Source organism: Cetorhinus maximus, chromosome 5 (assembly GCF_964194155.1).
Source record: "Cetorhinus maximus chromosome 5, sCetMax3.hap1.1, whole genome shotgun sequence".
NCBI lineage: Eukaryota > Metazoa > Chordata > Chondrichthyes > Lamniformes > Cetorhinidae > Cetorhinus > Cetorhinus maximus.
Genome location: NC_135883.1, coordinates 125343958 through 125368423, shown reverse-complemented (window position 1 = coordinate 125368423; position 24466 = coordinate 125343958).

The window sequence follows — 24466 nt, the reverse complement described above, 5'->3', positions numbered from 1 at the left end:
CTGTGATGTCCTGGACCAAGGTCTCCATGGCAGCCGCTATCTTACCAATGTTGACCTCGGTGCATTGGTATGCCGACGCTATCACCTCAGACTGAAGGTGGACAAACTCCTCCATTGTGCCTTGCAATCTGAGGAGTGCAGCAGACATCCCTTCCTGATGTTCCTGAGCTTGCTTTTGCAGCTCCAGCAACTGTGACATGACCGAGTCCAGAGGCTCGTCACCTGACTTGGACTCAGTAAAGTTCTGGCCTCCAGCAGTCCTCCAAGTGCCGGAAGCCTGGGAAGTCCCTGCTGCTGTCTTCTGTGGATCAGAAAGTGCGATGTGCTCACCAGATTGTGATTGCGGGGCTGCTCTAAAGCTACATCCCACTGAGGTGTGTGTCTCTGCGTTGGTGGAGGGTGTGGGTGAGCGCTGTGATGCGACTTCAAGGAGGGTGCCTCCAGGTTCCTCTTCAGAGGTTTCTCCGGGGCTTGATTGGAGACCCTGGGTCAAGGACTCTATCTGCCATTTGGCAGATGCGCCTGTGGAAGCAAGGTGAGATAATTAGTGCATGGCAGTGGCCTGTGAAAGAGGACACATCATTCATGGCATGGTTGTCTGATGGATGTTGCACTGCTGGATCCTCACTTGGTGGAGCAGCGCCGACCTCACCGTCAGCACAGGGATGGTCCAGATCCTCGTTGGCCAGCTGGATGGCTCTGTTTTCAAAGTAAGTGAGGACCTTGATTTCGAGCATTCCGCCACCAGTCTGTGACCTCTCCCTCTTGTTGTGTGCCAGCTTGTCCTGCACAGGTGAAGATGGAAAATGTGTAAGCAGGCTGCCTGCTGGGCCAGATGATAAATGTGCCTGGCCTGTGCGGGTGGTAAGTGGTCCCATGGATGGGATGAGGCCAATGAAGGTGTGTGTGAGACAGTGAATGGTGATGTCCCTTGAACTGGCAGTAAGTGAGTTCCCTGTGGATGTGTGATGGGATTGAGTGTGTGTGAACATCCCGGCAGACCTCCACAGCATCCAGCAGTCGCTCAAGGAACCCGTCATTAAACCGGGAGGAGCTGCAGTCTTCTTGCCTTTGAGGCCCATGTCTCCCGGGGAGCAGTGGTGAGCTGGAAGCAATGAGCGCCGTGCTTGCAGCTGGCCTTTAAACATGGCGCCCGGTGTGATGCAACGGCGGGGTGATGGCGGGTGGGCAAATGAGAAGCCCATGGCAACGGGAGTGCATATGTAATGAGGTGGGCTTGGGACAATACAGCGTGAAAACCCGTCATCGCCTTCAGGTAAAACGCTACTGCGCTTGGTACAAATCTAGAAAAATTCCGTCCAATGTTTCTATTGCGCAAGTTTTTGGCATCTGTCCGGAGAAATGCTGCAGATTAGATAGTTTGTGCATTTAAATGAATCTTCACTTATTCGAGCTTGTCTAAAGATTCTTGCTCAGCGCCCAATTGATTGTGCAGATATACCTTCTGACCTTTTGGTACCAGCCTTCTTCTGTCAGTGGTAGAGACTAGAAATAACTTGCTTAACTGAAAACATGCCAGAACTATGATCATAGTGACATAGATTTGTTTAAATTACATTGAATTGGTTCAGGATAAAGTACAACAATGAATATAATCCACATTTTATGTCATAGTTTCAGTTTCATTTTGGCTGAATCGAAAGCAGATTTTACCTTAGTCATGAACTCCCAAATACAAAATGAACTGTTAAGAATCCAAACCCAGCAACTGAAAGGATTGTAATATCAAAGAGAAACCTCTGAAGAGGAACCTGGAGGCACCCTCCTTGAAGTCCCATCACAGCGCTCACCCACACCCTCCACCAATGCAGAGACACACACCTCAGTGGGATGTAGCTTTAAAGCAGCCCCGCAATTACAATCTGTGTTTGCCTGTTACCTCCAGTCTAGGCCATGACAAGGCCTGTTGCATATTTTGCTGCATATTCTTCACAGAGAAACAGATGATTTGAGTGGCCCCCATAAATAAAACATCTGCAATTGGCTTGTTAAGACTTTTAGCAGACACCTCTTGCAATTGCTTGGAAGAAGTCAGCGATTTCAATGTTCCGGGGCAATGATTTACCTTGACAATCACTGACACTATCTTCCTCTCATAGAAACGATTTTTAGGTCTGGATGCAGAAGCGTGCAAAGCTCTGTGCAGGTCTCCACGGGGAATCATGTGCTAGCGTTAACCTGGGTCCATAAGGAGCCAGCAGATGGTAGGAATACAGCACTTGAGTACCACAGTGTGTTTCTGTGTCACATTATGATGCACCTTGTTCCTTGGGTGCAAAAGAGGCCTCAGGTCTCAGTGTCACATAAAATAAGATATCAGCATTCAATGAGCAGCTGTGCAATAGGTATCGCAGGGCACATTATCAGTCCCATGATAAAATGCTAAAATTGTTGGTGGCATCTAATAATATCACAACAGCCTTTGATATTACAATCCTTTCAGTTGCTGGGTTTAGATTTTTAACAGTTCATTGGGTATTTGGGAGTTCATGACTAAGGTAAAATTTGCTTTCGATTCAGCCAAAATGAAACTGAAACTATGACATAAAATGTGGATTATATTCATTGTTGTACTTTATCCTGAACCAATTCAATGTAATTTAAACAAATCTATGTCACTATGATCACAGTTCTGGCATGTTTTCAGTTAAGCAAGTTATTTCTAGTCTCTACCACTGCCGTCAGGCAATAAATTATGCATGAGATGAGTTCAAACTCATATGTCCTCTCATTATCCCTATCATTTAGTCAAAGCACCATCCCAGATTGAGATAAAGAGTTGTCATAGGAGAAGAAGCTATCTTATCTCTTTATAGTATAGTAAAGTGCTTCTATGTTATTAGTATGTTCTTGGCATCTGTCCATCTCGAGAGACAATGGTCTGCACCCAGGGTGTATGTCATTTCTGTATCATAGAAACAATAGAAACATAGAAAATAAGAGCAGGAATAGGCCATTCGGCCCTTCAAGCCTGCGCCGCCATTCATTATGATTATAGCTGTTCATCCAACTCAATAACCTGCTCCCGCTTTCTCCATATATCCTTTGATCCCTTTCACCCCTAGAGCTATCTCTAACTCCTTCTTGAAAAAATACAATGTTTTGGCCTCAGTTACTTTCTGTGGTAGCGAATTCCACAGGCTCACCACTGAACATCGTTGTGACTGTAGAGGCCGATTCATGAGTGGTGGTCCCTTCCACAGCTGGGGCAGATGAATAGTGTTGGCTCGAGGTCAACTGATGTTCTTTCCTTCTGGTGGGCTCTCTTTTCCACCATCTGGTCATCTCTTTTGTTCTCTGCTTTTTCCACGTCTTTCTGACTGCTTGGCTCCAGGCACTCCGGTCAACAGCAAGGACTTCCCATGTATTGACACCAATCCTGATCAACTTGAAGTCTTGCTTATCCTTGTATTGTAGGCATGAGAAACCTGTTGGTCTTGTGCTGATAGCAAGCTTGCCATTGAGCATGACTTTAGGGATGTGTCTAAGGGTAGGAATTTGCCTGAACTGAAGAAAAATTAAAAGTACTGCAATTGGTAAGATATTGTATATATTGGTACGATATTATAGCACGCAGTGTGTGCAGGTTACTATGAAATTAAATTCAGGGACTAACACAATATTATCTTATACATAGAAGCCCTGATCTTACATTCAGTGGCAGAACAGCTGAATAGCATTCGCTGTTCATCACACTTACAGGTGCCCATAGACATTCCGTGAGCATTTAAGCAGCCTTTTCAGCTGAAAGCTCTCTACATGGAATCTGTGGCATGTGTGAACAGGCAAAGCAACAACCTATCAGGTGGAAGAATCCCCACAGTTACACAGAGACAAAAAATGATTTCTGCTGTTATTTTTTTTGGGCACAGGGGCCATGTGTTATGACCTGCCCTTACCTATTCTGGTGGATAAATTTGGTGTTGCCACCTCATCCCCATTTTTGCAGTGTAGGGCCAAGTGTCGGCCACACTGCCGGCTGCCTCTGCATTCGGCAAGGAGCTGAGCAGCATTGACAAAGAGCACATGGTGGAGAAAGCCTACTGTTCTTACAGGCAGTCTGCCCCTCTTAAAGGGAAGCTGCATTGAATTACAGGAGGCTGAAATTATAAGCAAGATAGATGGAATACCAGGATAGAAAGAGGGCTCGAGGATCATGGTGCTGATCTGCAGGCCTTAGTGATGGATGTAGACAGAAAGAAAGATGCCACTGTTTCATGGCGGGGGGGAGGGGTGGAGTGGGGGTGGGTTGGGGGGGGGGGGGGGTTGTGTGTGTGTGTGTGTGGCCATGGTCCAAAGCCAGCTCCTCGGAGGACAAGATCTAAGACACGTTCTGCTGCAGAGGTCTCTGATGAGGCAGGCATCCAGGAGAACACCAATGGGTATGCACACTGAGGCTGGAGTTATACGGGGTAGTGGTGGCCCCATCCATCAGCCAGGAAGTCGGGGGCAACCTTGCACATGCTGGCTCTGGACGCCATGACCATACGGACATACAAACATACAATTAATGGCGAGCCGGGGTGAAACACACACTGAAAGGCTCAGTGCTGCCGGGTTGTGAGCGGGAGGAGGGCGAGCACTGACATAAGCGCGGACACAGGGGAGCACGGAATGAAAGCTCCCTGAAGGCAGAGAGCTGTCTCAGGGAGCTTAAGAATTTAAATGCAAAAAATAAAGATTTTTAAAACTGGGAAAAAATGCCCAATGTCCAAACATTTTTACTTTTTAAAAATTTATATTGGAGGCCTCATCCCGCCCGTGGATGAGGTTTCCTGAAAAATGCACAGGCCACCTGGCCGATTCACCCGCCCGCCAGCCATAACGATGGATGAGCAATGAAAAATCTCAGTTAATTACTACTTTAATGGCCTTAAAAGGCTTCTTAATTGTCAGCAGTTGCTAACATCGTGTGAGTGTGCAATGACATTGGGACGCTCGCCAACATCATCATGCACTATTTCATGCTCGAGCATGCCTGCACACCGAGCAAAAAATTCTGCTCTATATGGGCATAATTTTACGACAGCGGGATTTGACGTACCCGCTGTCGCCAATGGCATTATCACGGCCCGCTGCATTTTACAGCCCCGTCCCCGCTGAAACAGGGCCATAAAATTCTGCCCTATGTTTCAATCCACTCACCTTTACTCTTCTAAGTTACAACGGATACAAGTCTAGCCTGTTTATCCATTCCTCATAATACAACCTGCCCTTTCCATGTATTAGCTTAGTAAACCTTCTATGAACTGCTTCCAATGCATTTACATCCTTCTTTAAATAAGGAGACCAGTACTGTACACAGTATTCAAGCTGTGGTCTCACCAATGCCCTGTATAACTGAAGCATAACCTCTCTACTTTTGCAATCAATTCCCCTCACAATAAATGGTAACATTCTATTAGCTTTCCTAATTACCTGCTGTATCTGCATACTAACCTTTTGCAATTCATGCACGAGGACACTCAGATCTTTCTGCATCTCAGAGCTCTGAAATCTCTCACCATTTAGAAAATATTCATCCAAAATGGACAGTTTCACATTTTTCCGACATTATACTCCATTTGTCAGATCTTTGCCCAGTCATAAAATGACCCATTTATGCCGGCTCTCTGTTTCCTGTTAGCTAGCCAATCTTCTATCCATGCCAATATGTTACCCCCACTACCATGAGCTTCTATTTTCCGCAATAACCTTTGATGTGGCACTTTATCAAATGCCTCCTGTAAATCTAAGTACAGCACATCCATCAGTTCCCCTTTATCCACAGCATATGTTACTTTTTCAAAGAACTCCAATAAATTGGTTAAATGTGATTTCCCTCTCACAAAACCATGTTGACTCTGCCTGATTACTTTGAATTTATCCAAGTGCCCTGCTGTAACGCCTTTAATAACAGCTTCTAATATTTTCCCTATGACAGATGTTAGGCTAACTGGCCTGTAGTTTCCTGCTTTCTGTCTCCCTCCCTTTTGGAATAAAGGAGTTACATTCACTGTTTTCCAACCTAATAGGACCTTCCCCAAATCCAGGGAATTTTGGAAAATTAAATCCAACGCATCAACTATCTCATAAGCCACTTTTTTTAAGAACCTAGGATGAAGTTGATCAGGACTTCAGGACTTGTCAACCCGCAGCTCCGACAATTTGCTCAGTCCCACTTCTCTGGTGATTGTAATTTTCCTGAGTTCCTCCCTTCCTTCCATTTCCAGATTTATAGCCGTTTCTGGCATGTTACTTGCAGCCATGACTCTGAAGAAGAGTCATTCGGACTCGTAACTTTAACTCTGTCTTTCTCTCCACAGATAAAAATATGGAAGTTTTGTTACAGTTGTTGGTGAGACCTGTTATGATCCTTGACCAGACCCCCAAGTTTTTGGTCAGATTTGGTTAGGAACAAATAACAAAAGTTTAAAGTAGACAAATGGTTGAGATTCAGGACATTTGCTCATTAAACAAAGCCACAAGATTCCATGGGTTTAGAACAAACAAAAATAAACTTTACTATACACGGTCAGAAAGACAAAACCATTTACAATATCTATCTTATACTCTAATATTCAGGGTTAATATGAGGTACATGTTAATTAACAGGCAACGGTGAAACATACCACACTGCACACTAAATGACAGATGTGGCCAAGGCAGAATCCACAGATTTCTCAACAAACAACCCCCCGACGTGGGTAAACACTGAGCCAACCAATCTCACTGAAACTCCATCTCTCTCACGAGGGTTTCCAGTCTTCACGTTCTAAGATCTAACCTGGGAATTCGTTCCAAATGTCGCTCCAACTTGGATGGCATCAACAACGGCCCACCTCACAGGATTTCAATCTTGTCTTCCGAGATTCCATTCCCCGGGATTCCTGAGTTTGCACTCAAGCACCAACTCACAAACACAACTTCAACTCTTTGGTCGCACTGAGCAGAGCTCTACTGCACCGAAGGGGTACATTCACCCCAACAGCCTGCACATCGCGTTACCAACCTTCTGCTGCCTCCTTGAATCTTCAGGGCTTCTCCCCAGCCCTTTTTGATTACCAGGGCTTCCCTCAAGCTCTCTTCAATTACCAGCACATCCCCGAGACATCTTCAATTACCAGGTCTTCTCCTGAGCCCATTTTACTTAAAGTTTGCAAAGCGCAGACATTTTCCTACTTTGTAAGTGGGATCTCTTCCTGTAACTGACCCATGCTTGAGACACTTGACTTCGATGGTGCTCTGCTCACAGTCACATGACTTGAATTTTTGCACCATTTTTCTTCATGCACAGGTGCGCTGGGCTGGTCCTTGGCCCAAAGAACTTAAAATTTCAGAACTGCGTGTGGGCAGCCCGCTCCCAGTCTGTGTATACGTGGAAACTCTGCAAGCTGTCAGGACCTGGAGTTCCCGACCTCCATTCTCCAATGAGGTAAGTATAGCTTTCACAATAGACCACTGGAATACTGTGTACAGTTTTGGTCTCTTTATTTAAGAAAGGATTTAATTGCATTAGCAGTTCACCCAGCTGATTCCTGAGAAGAAGATGTCATGCTCTAAGGAAAGTTTGGATATGATGGGCCTGTACCCAATGGAGTTTAGAAGAATTAGAGGTGATCTTATTGAAACATATAACATCCTGAGGGGACTTGGCAGGGTGGATGTTGAAAGGATGCTTCACCATATAGGAGAGACTAGAACTAGGTGACAGTTTAAAACTAAGGGGTCTCCCATTTGAGATTGAGATGAGGAGAATTTTTTTCTTTCAGAGGGTCATTAGTCTGTGGAATTGTCTTCCCCAGAGAGCATTGGAGGTTGGGTCATTGAATATTTTTAAAGCTGAGATAGATAGATTCTTGATTGACAGGGGAGACAAAGGGTGTAGGGGGTAGACAGGAAAGTAGAGGCCACAATCAGATCAGCCACGATCTTATCAAACGGCAGAGGAGGCTCAAGGGGCGTAATGGCCTACTCCTGCTCCTAATTTGCATGTTTGTATGTTGGTTTGCAGAGGGCAACCACGTGAGCAGACTACTCAAGATGATACGCCATTTAGGCCACTCCAGAAGCAGCCAGCACCACAGCGCACATATCCAGAAGACATTTGCCTTCTGCACCTCAACTGATGTGAATTACACACCCAGAAAGTCCAAACCAGGAAATATAAATTAGAGTATTTAATTTCATGTAAAATCATGTACAGATTAAGTCTTCAACTATAATTACATTTTGAGGGAACGAAACTCTGCACTTATAAAATTATACTTCAGCGCCAAAAAGACAGTTTGTCAGAATTTATCATATCATTAAACAACTCCCTTACATCTGAGTGAACCAGTCTTAAATACCTTCAGTGTGCTCGTGTACTAACTAATGGGTAAATACCTCACCTTTGCATTCTTCAATCTCTGAGCTACTGCTGTAATGCAGATTGTGGAGGAGCAGGGTAAATCCAGATTGACGTATTTTACTGAGCATGTGCAGACACCAGGGGGAGAATTTTCCCCATCAGGGGGATTGTGGAGAGGCAGGCGGGGACGGGTGCCCCCAATCGGATCTGCGCCGCCATTTTACGTGGGCGGGCCAATTAAGGCCCGCCCAGCGTGATGTGCACCCAAAAGCACTGTGCACTCCCTGTGCGGGCGTGGGGAGGGAGGGGTGTTCCCTGAGTCGGGGCCTGCTCTCTTTTGCGCATGCGTGCGAAAAAGCACAGAAATCTCCCTGAGGCACCCGTTAGTTTAAGTTTTAAAAATTTAAATAAAGAGAAGAAAAAAGTTGAAGACATGGCCCCTCATGTGACAGTGTCACATGAGCTGGGACATGTCAATGAATTTTTTTTTTTAAATCTTAATTCAATTATAAACACTTCATGAGACCTCATCCCACCCGTGGGTGAGGTTTCATGAAAAATGCGAAGGCCGCCTGGGCTATTCACCTGCCCGACAACCTTAAGGTTGGACGGGCAGCTCAGTTTATTAGTTTAATTAGTTGTTAAATGGCCTTAATAGGCCTTTGACAGTTCAGCGGGCACGCAGCTGACCCGGCTGCGTGCCTGCCGAACTGAAAAACTAAATGACGCGCGGTGACGTCAGGACACATGCCCGACGCCACCCCGCGTCATTTTATGCCTCGGCGAGCGGGCAGAAAATTCTGGCCTAGAAGTTGTTATCCAATTTGCTCCATAATAAATGGTCACTGACGTAAACTTCAACGTTATTTCAATTGCAAAATCTAGGTCTGAATCCTTGTTTATCTTAAGTGCAGTTCCTTGCAGCTGGTAATATGTATGATAAAGCATGAAGGGAACGTGCCTTATCACACACAATGTTTGATTAGGCACCTTTAGTATATAATGTTGACTCTAGGAGGCAGAAAGGGACCATTTTGAGATTGAGTGTGTTTACGGATTATGTCTCTTCAATTAGAAAGGGTGTCAAATATTCTATCAAAGGCAATAAGATATAATTAAGTATTCAGTAGTGCATGTTATATGCATTCTGTTTGGTGTTTGTATTTTTAAAAATGTGTTATTCCTACAGTTTTATCGTTAGGAGAGAGAAGGACATATAATGATGTATTCTAGCCACAATATATTCAGTCACTCTCTTCCACTCCATGATTTTTTAATATTTCTCCTTCACGAAGCACACAGCCGCAACACAATATCTGAGGCATGGTCCAATCCATTTGTGTTGGTAACTAATGACCCCTTGAATACTTGAAGGTGGGGGGGTGGTGTTGCTAAAGTTCTTCTCTGTACTATTTTTAGTGCATGAAGCAATATATCTACATCAAATTACTCTATGTGCAATTTAACAGTTGTTGTTAACTGGCACGTCCACCAACATTCATTAAGCAATCAACAGTTGTTGGCAATCAACACAAACAATAAGAATTGGCTCAAAGTGACGTATTTTCTTTCATCTAATTGTAGGTTATTTTCACCTGTTCCTCAAATGTTTTAAAGTAATGTATTTGAAGAATGACAAGGTTAGAGGACAAATCTTCCTCTGTTGTGCTGGAACACAAATAATCACCTGGGTGTAAAGTATAAAGGGAATCAGATGGAGAGGATCACATGGTTTTCCATCCTCAGTAAATGGATAGAAAGTCAGGGTGGCTGCAATACAATACAGATGCACGATTCCGTCTGGTCAATTTTCCTATCTGCACTTCACCCAGATGATATTTCAGGCCCCGGCTCAACAGCTTCACTATTTTTGAAACATTTTGTTTGCTCTCAATATGTTTTGAATTTTAAAACTACGACCAGTCCCAGGCTAGCATTAAAATATTTCAGCATGCCCGCTGAAAATATATCCCTTGATTCTAATAAATGTTCCTACTCGACACACATCTGAAGATTGAATTACTCATATTGGCCAGAAATAAACAGTTTCTCAAATAATTGCTCACAAAAAAATCCCATGGACAATAACATTCAAAATGACAACAGCTTTTGGTTGCCAAGACAAACCAGTAGGAAACAAAACAAAATGCTGGAAATACTCAGCAGGTCTGGCAGTATCTGTGGAGAGAGAAACTGAATTAATGTTTGAGTCAAAGACCTTTCATAATTGATCTCAGATACTGAAGCAGTTCATACTCCTCAGATGCTGAAGCAGTTCATGTCCAAATGCAGCAAGACCTGGACAATATCCAGGCTTGGGCTGACAAGTGCCAGGCAATGACCATCTCCAACAAGAGAGAATCTAACCATCGCCCCTTGACATTCAATGGCATTTCCATTACTGAACTCCCCACTATCAACATCCTGGGGGTTACTATTGACCAGAAACTGAACTGGACTAGCCATATAAATACTGTGGCTACAGGATCAGGTCCAAGGCTAGGAATCCTGCAGTGAGTTACTCACCTCCTGACTCCCCAGAGCCTGTCCACCATCTACAAGGCACAAGTCAGGAGTTTGATGGAATACTCCCCACTTGCCTGGATGAGTGCAGCTCTAACAATGCTCAAGAAGCTTGATACCATCCAGGGCAAAGCAGCCCACTTGATGGCACCCTATCCACAAACATTCACTCCCTCTACTACCAACGAACAGTGGCAGCAATGTATACCATCTACAAGACGCTCTGCAGGAACTCACCAAGCCTCCTTAGAAGGCATCTTCCAAACCCACAACCACTACCATCTAGAAGGACAAGGGCAACAGACACATGGGAACACCACCACCTTGGAAGTCCCCTTCCAAGCCTCTCACCATCCTGACTTGGAAATATATCGCCATTCCTTCACTGTCGCTGGGTCAAAATCCCGGAACTCCCCCCCTATTAGCACTGTGGGTGTACCTACACCACAGGGACTGCAGCAGTTCAAGAAGGCAGCTCAACACCACCTTCTCCAGTGCAATTAGGATGGGCAATAAATGTTGGCCTAGCCAGTGACACCCGCATCACATGAATGAATTTAAAAAAAATCCAGAGAAAAGGCATTTCATCAGGATAATTCAAAGTCTACAATGGAGAACTGGGCAAGCGTTCAAGGAATTCAAGTGGTGTAAAATATATTCTGTTGCAAAGGGACTATCGGAGCATAAAGCTGAAAAAAAGAGCCAGATCTACCACTGTACAAGATTTTCAATGCCTGCCTCCACAATCTATCCTCAATTGCATACTGGAGGATGTATGAGAAAGGATTATGAATGGAGTGAATAGGAGACTAAGATAAAGACAATCTTTCTGTCGGGGGTGAATTAAATGGGTGCAGATAGCAATCCATCCCTTGATATACTTATCTTGAATGCTAGATGTGGCAATAAGCACTAGCCCCTCCAAAATAAGTCATTCTTCCCTTCGTAAAATGCTAACTTTGTCCCTTTGACCAAGATTTATCTTCAAAAATATGAAAAAAAACCCAGCAAAAATGTAAAAGTTCTGAACATTTTTTGTTGGCCTGCTTAAGTTTGCAATATACCAGCACTGCCCAATTATTTTCACATCTCAAAGAAGAAGCAAAGTTTATTTACGCTGGCTTTGGGCCTGTCATGGAGCAAGGCAGGAAGAACCAACATGCTGAGGTAGTTGGAGAATGAAATGAAGAAACAGACGGGGAGACAGTCAGATCTGGAATTCACATTTTCTGAGATAGTGGAGTCTCTAATGCTGACAGCTGCCTAATGCACCGGGAGAAGCAAGAAATACATTTAGTCAATTCATCATCTTACACCCAACGTAGGGGATTTAAGATCGACTGTTAGAACTGGAACAATCGCTGCATAAAAGGATTATCTGACAGCCTTAATTCTGGCAGTCAGCAGCACCTAGAGGAGAGTGTGAGAGGAGGATCCTGGGGCAGGCAGTCAGCAGCACCGAGAGGATCTAGTCTATCTAGAGGATCTAGCATCTAGTCTATACTCAAGTAGAAATAAGGGTAAAATAAAAGTAAGGGTCCATATTCTATTTAGTTAAGATATGTCTGGGGAGCTCAGTCCCGTGATTTGCACATCCTGCGCTAGGTGAGAAATCTCAGATGCTCCTGGCAGCCTGGATGACCATGTGTGCAGGAGGTGCCTCCAACTGGAGCAACTCCAGTCCCGGGTTTTAGAGCTTGAGCGGCAGCTGGGGGCATTATGGCGCATTCACAAGGCTGAGAGGTTTATAGATAGCACATTTCAGGATGTGGTCAACTCGCAGCTTAAGGAAGTGCAAGCAGAGAGGGAATGGGTGACTGCCAGACAGAAGAAGGGGACCAAGCAGTTAGTGAGGGAATCCCCCAATTGCATCTCGCTCGCAAACTGTTTTTTGGCCTTGGAAAACGATGAGAGTGACAGTTCCTCTGTGGAGGCCAACCAGGACCAAAGCCATGGCACTGTGGGTGGTCCAGCTGCTCAGTGGGGAGGAAGAAGTTTGGGAGGGCAATAGTGGTAGGGGATTCGTTAGTGAGGGGAGTAGAGAGGCGCTTCTGTGGTCGTAGACATGACTCCAGGATGGTATGTTGCCTCCCGGGTGCCAGGGTCAAGGATATTATGGAGCGGCTGCAAGGCATTCTGAAGAGAGGGGGGTGAACTGCAGAGATCGTGGTCCATGTTGGGACCAGTGACATAGGAAGAAACAGAAATGAGGTCCTGCAAGCAGACTTTAGGGAGTTAGGTAGGAAATTGAAAAGCAGAACTTCAAAGATAGTAATCTCCAGATTACTCCCAGTGCCATGCAGTAGTGAGCATAGGAACAGAAGGTTTGAGCAGATGAAGGTGTGGCTGGAGAGATGGTGCAGGAGGGAGGGCTTTAGATTCCTGGGGCATTGGGATCTTGCCTCGGGGAGGTGGAACCTGTACAAGTTGGACGGGTTATATCTGAACAGGAACCGGACCAACATCTTCGCTGGGTGATTTGCTAATGCTGTTGGGGTGGATTTAAACTAAACTGGCAGGGGGGGTGGGATCCTGAAAAGTAGTTCAGAGGGGAGAGAAGCTGAGATGGAATTGGAAGTTAAAACGCTAGTAAGCAAGTCTGGAAGGCAGAGGAAACATAGGCTAGATAAGAAAGAAGTGAGTTTAGCAAGGCTAAATGGAATATATTTTAATGCAAGGAGCCTGAGGAATAAGACAGACGAGCTGAGGGCACAGATAGGCACGTGGGAGTATGTTATCATAGCTATGACCGAGACTTGGCTTAAAGAAGGGCAGGATTAGCAGCTCAACATTCCTGGTTATAGGGTATTCAAACAAGATAGAGAGGGGGATAGAAGAGGAGGAGGGGGTCGCAATATTGATTAAGGAATCAATTATAGCAGTGAGGAGGGATGATATCTTGGAAGGATCATCAAATGAGGCCATATGGGTAGAAGTAAAGAACACAAAAAGGGACAAACACATTGTTGGGTGTGTACTGTAGGGCTCAAACAGTGAGGGAAGGATAGAGGATCAAATATGTAATCAAAATTCAGAGAAGTGTAAAAATAATCAGGCAGTAATAATAGGGGATTTTAACTACCCAAATATTAACTGGGATGGTTTTAGTGTGCAAGGTAGGGAGGGAGCAAAATTTTAAGTTGTATCCAGGAGAATTTTTTTAGCCAATACGTAGAAAGCCCAACAAGGGAGGCAGCGGTTTTGGACATAATATTCAGAAATGAGCCCAGGCAGGTAGAAAGCGTATCATTAGGGGAGCATTTTGGAGATAGTGACCATAAGTCAGCTAGGTTTAGGGTAGTTATGGAAAAGGATAAGGTTGGGCCTGGAATAAAAGTTCTAAACTGGGGAAAGGCTAATTTTACCGAGATGAGATACAATTTGGCACAAGTGGACCGGGAGCAGCTACTTGTAGATAAAACTGTGTCAGAGCAGTGGGAGACATTCAAGGAGGAAATAGCAAGACTACAGGGCAAATATGTTCCCATAAGAACAAAGTGGGGGACCAAGTCTAGAGAACCCTGGGTGTCAAGGGACATAAAAGTTAGAATTAAGAAAAAAAGAGAAGCTTATGGCAGATACCAAGGGCTCAATACGGCAGAGACCCTAGAGGAATATAAAAAGTGCAGAGGAGAACTTAAAAAGGAAATTAGGAAAGCTGAGAGAGTGCATGAGAAAGCGTTGGTGGGTAGAATAAAGAAAAACCCAAAGGGGTTTTTTATATATATAATGAGCAAGAGAATAACTAGGGAAAGAGTAGGACCAATTAGGAACAATAGAGGTAATCTGTGTGTAGACCCAGAAGACATGGATACAGTCCTCAATGAATACTTTGCATCGGTCTTCACAATAGAAAAGAACGATGCAGGTATAGACATCAGGGTGGAGGACTGTGAAATATCAGAGGAAATTAACATAGAGAGTGGGGAGGTACTAGCGGGTTTAGCAGCCTTAAAAGTGGATAAATCCGCAGGCCCGGATGAGATGTATCCCAGGCTATTGAAGGAGGCAAGGGAAGAGATATAGATATCAGGTGCCCTGGCAGTGATTTTCAAATCCTCTCTGGCCACAGGTGAGGTGCCAGAAGACTGGAGGACTGCTAACATCGTCCCATTATTAAAAAAGGGATGAAGAAATAGACCAGGAAATTACAGGCCAATCAGTCCAACCTCGGTGTTGGGGAAGTTACTGGAAAGAATTCTGAGGGACAGAATAAATCTGCACTTGGAGAGACACAGATTAATCAGGGATAGTCAGCATGGATTTGTTAAGGGAAGGTCGTGTTTGACAAATTTGACCAAATTTTTTGAGGAGGTAACCAGATGTATTGACGAGGGTAATGCATTTGATGTGGCCTACTTTAGCAAGGCTTTTGATGAGGTCCCTTATGGCAGACTGGTCAAGAAAGTAAGAGCCCATAGGATCCAAGGCAAAGTGACATGTTGGATCCAAAATCGGTTGAGAGGCAGGAAGCAGAGGGTGAAGGTAGAGGGATGTTTCTGTGACTGGAAGTCTGTTTACAGTGGGGTTCCACAGGGCTCAGTGCTGGGGTCGTTGCTGTTTGTGGTGTACATAAATGATTTGGACTTAAATGCAGGGGGTATGATCAAGAAGTTCACGGATGACATGAAAATTGGTAGGGTGGTAAATAGTGAGGAGGATAGCCATAAATTGCAGGAGGATATCAATGGTGGTCAGGTGGGCAGAGCTTGTGGCTAATGGAATTCAACCTGGAAAAGTGTGAGGTGATGCATTTGGGGAGGGCTAACAAGGCAAGGGGTTACACTATGAATGGTAGGACCCTGGGAAGTACTGAAGATCAGAGGGACCTTGATGTGCATATCTACACGTCCGTGAAGGTAGCAGGGCAGATAGATAAGGTGGTTAAGAAGGCATATGGGCCCCTTGCCTTTATTATCCGAGGCGTAAAATACAAAAGCAGGGAGGTTATGCTGGTTAGGCCACAACTGGAGTACTGCATCCAATTCTAGTCACCACATTATAGGAAGGATGTGATTGCACTGGAGAGAGTAAAGAGGAGACTTACAAGGATGCTGCCTGGGCTGGAGGGTCTGAGCTATGAGGAAAGATTGGATAGGCTGGGGTTGCTTTCCTTGAAGCTGCGAAGGTTGAGAGGGGATCTGATAGAGATGTATAAGATTATGAGGGGCATAGATAAGGTGGATAGGAAGACACTTTTTCCATTAGTAGAGGGGTCAATATCCAGGGAGCATAGATTTAAGGTAACAGGTAGAAGGCTAAGAGGGGAGTTGAGGTGAAAGTTTTTCACCCAGAGGATGATGGGAGTCTGGAACTCACTGCCTTAAAGGGTGGTTGAGTCAGAAATTCTTGTAACATTTAAGAAGTATTTAGATATTCACTTGTATTGCCATAGCCTCCAGTGCTATGGGCCAAGCGCTGGAAAATGGGATCTTTGTTGACCGGTGCAGACACGATGGACCGAATGGCCTCATTCTGTGCTGTAAACGTCAATGTGTCTATGAATGGAGGAATGGCTATTCTTTAGCCTGGTAATTTGTTAGTGCTCACAAAGTAGGGGACAATCAGAAAATGTTTGTCATGGCCCATTTCTGGCTTTTGGGGAAGAAGAAGTGCCCTCATAGACAGATGAAATTAAAAACTATTGTTTGAGGGGGATCCTGAAAGACATCTGTTGCTCGAGTACTTACTGCATTTTAGAAATATCTCATTTTATCTCAAAGGGTCCAATACATTGTTATCCTATTAGAATTTAATGCTTTAATTTGCCCTAGAGTGTAGTCTAAATAGAAACAGCATTCTATTGAACAGCATTGCGTCATTGATTCTTTTGTTTGTATTTTTGTAATGGAAACTTAACAAGCTATTAATTATATTTTAATAAGCTCAATCTTTATTCAAGCTAGTTTTATAAATGACAATTTCTGCTACATGGAATGTATTTATAGAGTAGGAATTGAGAATACCCAGTTGAATACATATCATGTTAGCAAGCTCCAGGTCCCCAGGCATGGATCTGCCACATAAAATATATTGCCTTGTGCTTTATGAGGCAAAAATGAAATCAATCCAGATAAGCTATCAGTGATTTCACTCAAGCTGTACTGACACTTAGAATTCAACAGGAATCTAAAAATGCAAGGATTAAGCTCATCAGGATTAATGTTGTGTTTGGTATGCTTATGACATTCTCCCTTGTCTGGATTCCCTTTTTTGAAACTTATGCTGAAAGAAACATCCAGACTATCAGATGTTGCTGCCAATAACCAGATTCCTTTCAATAAGACAGTTACTAACATGATTTACACAAGATTCTGGTTAGTATTCTGAATTCTGAGTTATAACTTGCTCATTTCCTTTATTAAGTCAGTAATATAGCCATAGAGGCCTGGAGTCCTCAAACACATAAGGTTATCATGCACCACTAAACAAATTGTGGCTATTATAATATTTCTACAGATGTTGTAATCTGTATTCCAGTGACTGCGTTTTCATATTATCTGGCTTACAGGCTATAGCTTCATATGAATGAAATAATTTAAACATAGCTGTGTAAAAATCTTGAGCTAACTCAATCATTTTAGTGCAATTAAAGCCCAATGATTGGGAACTATTTTTGCAAAAGTTTGCAGTTTCAGTTTATCACTGTTAATTAGTAAGAAGTGTACCTCAGTGACATTGTGCTTATGCGCAATTTATATGTTTCATGGCAGGGTACTTTACAAAAAAGTTGCATACCATTGATATAAACAACCAATTATATATGTTTCCACTTTTAGTTATAAGAGGATTAATAGCTCTAATTTTGAGTTTTATTTACACTAAATAGTGCCAGGCAATTCACTTGTGTTTTTCTGGGAACAAACCTTTAACTACTTTAGGTGTCAGTCGTGATGAAGCGGAAGCTTTCTCACTTCTGAATCAGAAGGTTGTGAGTTCAGGACCCAATTTCGGGGATTTAAGCCCAAAATTTAAGTTAATCGCAATACTGAAAGGGAGAAGGTAGTGTCCCTATCTCTGTGCCAGGAGCTCCGGATTCCAGACCCACTTCATGTCACGATTGCCACAGAAGGTGCATTCATAAAGGGGCCAAACAGGTTGATTATCAACCTGTAAATACTTCCAATCAGCCTAATGGCAGGAGGTAAGAGCAAGAGAGTTTCCTGGTCAACCATACTGCAGGAGGCAATGGCAAACCACTGCAGTACTTTGCCAAGCTTAATCATGGACCAATCTAATGGAATTGGATTGCTATCTGAAAAGAAAGAATGTGCAAGGCAATGGGGATAAGGCAGGGGAGTGGGACTAGGTAGAATGCTCTTTCAGAGAACAGTGCAGACTCAATGGGCTGAATGGCCTCCTTCTGCACTGTAAAGATTCTGTGATTCTGTGGGAAGCCCATGGTTGGCAATGCCCTCTTTGGGCATGATAACCAACAGAGAAGGAGGAGCAGTACTGAAGGAATGCATTATTGGAGGTGCTGTCTGTCAATGGGATTTAAATTGAGGCTCCGATCAGCCCTCTCATGTTAAAAATCCTACGGCACTATTTCAAAACTGATCAGGCCATTTTCCCCAGTGTCCTGGCCAATATTTATCCCTCAACCAACACCTGACTAAACAGATTATCTGGTCATTTTCCTTACTGCTGGGTGTAAATGGGCTGCATCGTTTTCTATATTACAGCAGTGATGAAACTTCACAACTACTTCACTGGCTGTAATGCAATTTGGGGTGTCCTGAGGTTGTGACAGGCAAGTCATTCTTTTTTCTTATTTGATATTAACTCTAAATCTCTGGCCAATCAAACAGCCAGTTAACTACTAGTTAGCTAGTACTATATGTGTATGATCTGCCAGCAGGTCTGAGAAAAAACATTTTCAAACAATGCATGGTTCGGGTCTGGAATGCACTGCCTGGAAGTGTGGTGGAGGCAGGTTCAATCGAAGCATTCAAGAGGGCATTAGATGATTATTTGAACAGAAACAATGTGCAGGGGGACGGGGACAATGGCACTAGGCCATAATGCTCATTTGGAGAGCTGGTGCAGACTCGATGGGCCGAATGGCCTCCTTCAGTGTCATTAAAATTCTGTGATTCTGTGATCACTGTCAGAGAGCATGAAGGGGTTAGGGTCCAACTTGGCAGGGGGTATTCTGCAGAGCTTTCCCCCCCCACTATAGCATCTGCTCCATCTTCCTGTCATGCTGCAGACCCAGCGACATTGTAGCTGAAGCCCCCATTCCTGTTGCAGCCTTCATGTGAACAATTGCTGTTATTTTAGACAGATGCTACATTTTGGACTCAGAACAAAGGATAACCGAGCTACAGTGAGTGCAGCTCCAGAACTGATCTGCAGGAGTTATTACCAGCCCAAGGATTAATTACAGTCTTCCTATAGCTTGGTGTTGGGAAGAAGTTAGGAAGGCATTCATACAAAGGTATAACCCTGCTGACGCTGGAAATCTGAAATAAAAACAATAGGCGGAATTGTCCGCTCCCATTTGCGGTGGGCATCATAGCGGGCGGGGGCAGAAAACATCAGGGGAAGAATTACCCCCTCCGTCAGGGGGAAAGTGCAGGAGTGGGTGCGTGCCGGTGTGCCTCCGATTGGCTAAGTGCTGCCTCAGGGAGATCGGCGCCAAATTCAAAAATGGTCAATGCACAAACATAAAATTTCCCTGACATGTCCCCTCATGTGACACTGTCACATGAGTTGGGACATGTCCATCACTTTTATTCAAACTTTAATTAAATTTTTAAAAACCTACATGAAACCTCATCCCTCCCGCGAATGGAGTTTCTTGCTTTTTCTGAAGCCCGCCAGGGCTCCCAGCCTGCCCTCCAACCTTAAGGTTGGACGGGTAGGTCCATTAACTACTTGAATTACTTTTTAAAAGGCCTCAATTGGCCGTTGACAGGTCGGCGCGTGCACAGCTGACTCGGCTGCGCCCCCGCCGACCTGAAAATTGAAATGACGCGGGGTGACGTCGGGAGTTCCACCTGAAGTCATCCCGCGTCCTTTTAGACGTCAGCGAGCAGGTCCCGCCCCCCCCCTGCCCCGCTCACCGACCTCAATATCCTGGTCCAGGAAATTGCAAAAATCAGTTTCACACTGCCGTACAACCAGTTTGCAATCGTCTGCTCCACCCATTAATGGCAGGCCACGTTTCACACCACCGCACACCAGGAACCTAATTTCAATGCCTTAGCATCTCATTATAAGCCCTGCTCGCCAGAATCATCCTCTCACGTTGGATCATCCAGGCACAACTGTACATAAGCGACGCGCACCTGGCAAGCTGTACTTTGCTTGAGACTTCGAGGTTTGTTTGCCTACCTTGCCTGCTTTGTTTCGTGCAGCACTCGCAGTCATCAGCACCAGGCTTCGGAGGCAGCACCACATCACTTTTAGGGGGGTTCACGGGCAGGTCTCTACCTACCAAACCAGCTATAAGATGAGGGTGGCTTTTCAATGGCTGCAGGGCTAGCACTTGCTTGAGGAAGAGGGAGATGATGCCTCAGGCATGGGAAAAGGCTGCAGGGTGAGGGCTGTATTCGGGAAGGGGGGGTATCACAGAGTGTGTGTGGGGGCACATGTTGATCTGTGCAAGTGGCCTCAAGATGGTGAGGGCTGAGGAGGCAGTCTCCAGAGGAGATCATGCCAGGTGGAGATGTGAGGGTGTGTGTGAGAGAGGGAGTGGTGATGTCCCTTGCACCACCAGTGAATGTGTGAATGCCTTGTGAGTGTGTGAGTTTAGAGTGATGAGATGGTTGCCTTACCCTGGCAGCAGGGATAAGACCATTTGTCCTCTTTTTGCACTGGATGGCCGACCTCTTCTGTGCAGCATTGGCACTGCCCACCACTGCCACTGCCTCCCAAGCCGGAGTGGTGAGATTGTTGGACCTCCTGCGGCCAGAGGAAGGGTGGAGGACATCACAGCGGGCCTCCAAAAGGCATTCCAGTGACGGGCTGCTGAACTCTTCTTGGCTTTCAGGGCCATGTGCTCACTGCAGCAGCCTTGAGAGCTGTGTTGCAGTTTAGATATGGTACCCGGAGTGAGGTAATGGTATGGTAACGGCGTGGCGGTTAATTTAGATGCCGCCCGCCAGCAAGACAGCGTGTTTCTTTTGGCTGCATAATTAATGAGGTGGGAAGCGGATGATATGGCATGAAAAGCCGCCATTGCTGCCAGCAATTAAGACATTATTGCACTTAGTGAAATTCTGGGACAATTCTGCCCAATGTTACAAATATTCATCAACTCAGGCAATAGTCAGAATTTTCCCAGTTGGACCGCAATCCTGACATCGGGACTATACGCGAGTCCCGTGCCTGAGAATGTCAGCAGCATGCCCACTGCACATATACTGAGGACAGCAGGTAGGTTCCTGAGGCGGGAGGACCAAAGAGAGGTTCCGCAGCACAGAACAGCTGGCAGCCTCACCAGAAGAGAATGGCACTGCTGAGACAGAAATGCAGGTGCTTGAACATGGAGACAAATTGGAAAATGAAGAGGCCACAGTTGGGAGGATTTGTCTTGACTGCAGTTCTGACCTTTCATCCTTGTGGCTCCTTCATTGGGACATGGTGTCTTCGGTTCTGAAGGCTCCCTGCACTGCCACTGGGAAGTCACCTCCAAGGAACTGCTGTCTCCTCATGCAGAGATGGGCCACTCTGACGTTGGCCACTCTGAAGATCACTGTAGTACTGAACTTTTATGCATCTGGCTCTTTCCAGGGATCTACTGAGGACATGTGGGGTCTCACAGGCAGCAGATCATCGCTGCATCAAGGAGGTGACCACTGCCTTGTCCAAGAGGGTTGGCGACCATGTGCACTACAGGACCGACCCTGACAGCCAGGCAGAGAACGCTATTGGCTTTGGAGCCATTGATGTGTTCCATGGGTGCAATTATTATAGACCATCCAGTGACCTGCATCAACAGGAACAGCTTCCATTCCATCAACATCCAACTGAAAATACATTCTTCCATGTGTATGCACGGTTCCCAGGAAGCAGCCACAATGCCTACATATTTTGACAATGCCAGGTACCACAGCTGTTGCGGCCCCCATGCACCTTCAGGGATGGGCTCTTGGTGACGGGGGCTACCATTGAAGACATGACTATTCACGTCTGTGAGGTAACCTCATACTGCAGCTGAGGAGAGATACAAAGGCTGCCACAGATCGACCCCAGCAGGCAACTTGGCTGCTGAGGGTGAGAATCAGGCGCCTATACCTATCCCCTGCAGAGTGCCCCGGCGAGGGTTTCTCATCGCATTATGGTCTGCTGTGCTCTCCACAATCTAGCACAGCACCACTTGGGAGCAGGTCTTGTATCAGGTGGATATAGTTGATCACCACTCCTCATCCAACAAGGTGGAGGGGGCAGCAGAGGATAAAGAGCCCCTCGCACTGGGGGCATTGAGAGACGTGTAAGGGAGGCTCCGGACAATCTCATATCTATCTGCTTCCTGTAAGCATGGTGCCTTTTAAACTTCTGAGCAATGAAGACTTACCCTCACATTGCCACGATATCACCTCCTTCATATTATACACCATTGCCTAACAGCCAGGCTCCCCGCGTACACTAACATGGCTGGGATACTGACCAAATGCAGCCTACACTTGGGGGAGCCATTGAGGGAGCTAGGGTCTGGGTAACATCTGACAAGGCAGCAAGAAATATATAATCGATCAACATCAGTAACTGCCAAATAGATTTATTAGAACAACCCAATCAGAACTTAACAGTGCAAATTTTAAATATCCATGAACCCCAGGTGTGTCTAGGTGTTCTTCTTAATGTGCTTACAATTGCCTCTCGGAGGTGTGGCCCCCAGTGTTTGCAGCTGTGATAGTGCCAGGTGCGGTGGTGCCGACACGGCTACAAACCTCAAACCTCCGCTGCTATCTCTATCCAGGCTTACTTGGTCAGGCAGGAGGGGCTCTTCTTTCCATTTCTTGGGAAGAGGACCTCCAGCCTGGAGGAGAATCTGCAGGAAGGCATCACTAAACTCTGGGGCCACCCAATGTCTTCCCTGTGATGCATTTCCTGCACCGATTGGACCGTGTAAAGCAGGGCTGGATGCAGTGCTGGCAGGCCTTTAAATGGTGGCAGCACCTGCCTCTGCATTAGGTGACGATGAGATCAGTGCCTTGTGGCCCAATGGCCATGCCCACATTGAACAGGCCCTGCGCTTCCAAACTGTTAATTGACTGCATGATCGCAATCGGCCAGCCACATTACTCCTGTGCAGTGACAGCATCCACTTCCAGGGCCATCTCTGAGATCTACACAGCACACGCTAAATTCAGCCCACAGATATTAAAAAATACATATCTTAATGCCTACAAACATATTATCACTTTGGTATGTGTCCCTAGTGCCTGGCTTAAGTGATCACTTTCCTACTCACATACTCCTACAAGGCTGCAGCATTGACTACATCATGAGCAATAACGACTGTCATGGCTTAAACTAGGACTCTTGAGATGCTGAAGGCCAGCGAACCTATATGGCCTGAGCATGTCCACTCCCGAATGTTATTGCTACTGGTACTATCAGCTTCTAAAAGGAGGGTCCATCTGCAGCATGTATTTGTTGCACCAGAATTCCATACAACTTGATAGTGGACACCTATACATGCTTTAAGATATTGTGTTACCTTGCTGGCAGGCAGGCCATTGCATTAAGCATTGAGGGTTTGAATGCAAGCAGAAGCAAGTGCAGAGAAGTGTCCATCCATTTCTGATTGGAAGTGAGACACAGGAATCAAGGGAGCAAGGGTTGGGGTAGATGTAGAGACTCATCTTGGCTGTCTTAGTGGATTTTCTCCTGAGCTTCAGCCAAGTCCTGGCAACAATTTATTTATATGTTCCACTATCTCTCTGCACGACTGCTGAGAGATTTGCTGGAGAACTCTTTATCCTTCAGAGGGGAAGAAAACCTCTTTCCTGCTGCTGACTTGTGCAGTTACTAAAAGCCTGATTTACATTTTAATATTGGTGAGCGCTATTAGCCTCACATTATTTCTACAACAAAATACAGCCCCATTAAATTGTAATTGCAATGGAAACTGTTGCATTTAATATAATAGTTAATAATATATTAATTTATCTATTTAATATATTAAGCTCATTCACAACCTTAGTATCCTATTTAATCTGAGCTGAGCCTCTGACCCCATATGCCCTCTTTCACAAGGACCACTGACTTCTTCCTTGGTAATATGTGGCCCTATGTTAGCCAATCTGCCACGGAAGCCCTCATCCAAGGCTTTTTAACATCACTCAACTATTCCAATTTTCTCTTGGCCAGTCTCTGTTCTTCCATAAATTTCAGTTCATCCAAAATGGTCCTTCCTATATCCTTTCCCTCACCAAGTCCGGCCTATTGATATTAATGGAAAGGGAATTTTGGTGGAGTGTATTATAGGTGGTTGAGCTGCTTCCACCAATTTGCACTTGGCAGTGGAAGTCAAAATCTACCCCCTAGTCTTGTAAGTTGCTGTTTAACAATAAATAAAAATATAAGAATAAGGTTAGAATAGATGGCTTTAAATGAGGAACAAATTATGTCATT